We start from the raw sequence: 547 nt of genomic DNA, 5'->3' as shown, positions 1-547 counted from the left end.
CCCACTGGCAGATATTGACCATAGCATTGTCCTGGAGAGAACATTTCTCTAGGCATTTGTAGGTCCTCCGGCACAATTTCATGGTCACCCACTGGCAGATATTGACCATAGCATTGTCCTGGAGAGAACATTTCTCTAGGCATTTGTAGGTCCTTCAGCACAATTTCATGATCAACGTCTGGCAGATCTTGACCATAGCATTGCCCTGAAGGATCTAGAGATGCCTAGAGAGAACATTTCTCTAGCTATTTATAGTTCCTCCGGGACAATTTCATGGTCATCTTCTGGCAGATCTTGACCATAGCATTGCCCTGAAGGATCTAGAGATGCCTAGAGAGAACATTTCTCTAGCCATTTGTAGTTCCTCCAGGACAATTTCATGGTCATCTTCTGACAGATCTTGACCATAGCATTGCCCTGAAGGATCTAGAGATGTCTAGAGAGAACATTTCTCTAGCCATTTGTAGTTCCTCCGGGACAATTTCATGGTCATCTTCTGACAGATCTTGACCATAGCATTGCCCTGAAGGATCTAGAGATGTCTAGA

The sequence above is a fragment of the Sceloporus undulatus genome, chromosome 11 (assembly GCF_019175285.1).
Source record: "Sceloporus undulatus isolate JIND9_A2432 ecotype Alabama chromosome 11, SceUnd_v1.1, whole genome shotgun sequence".
Taxonomy (NCBI): Eukaryota; Metazoa; Chordata; class Lepidosauria; order Squamata; family Phrynosomatidae; genus Sceloporus; species Sceloporus undulatus.
This window is presented reverse-complemented; position numbering follows the sequence as displayed.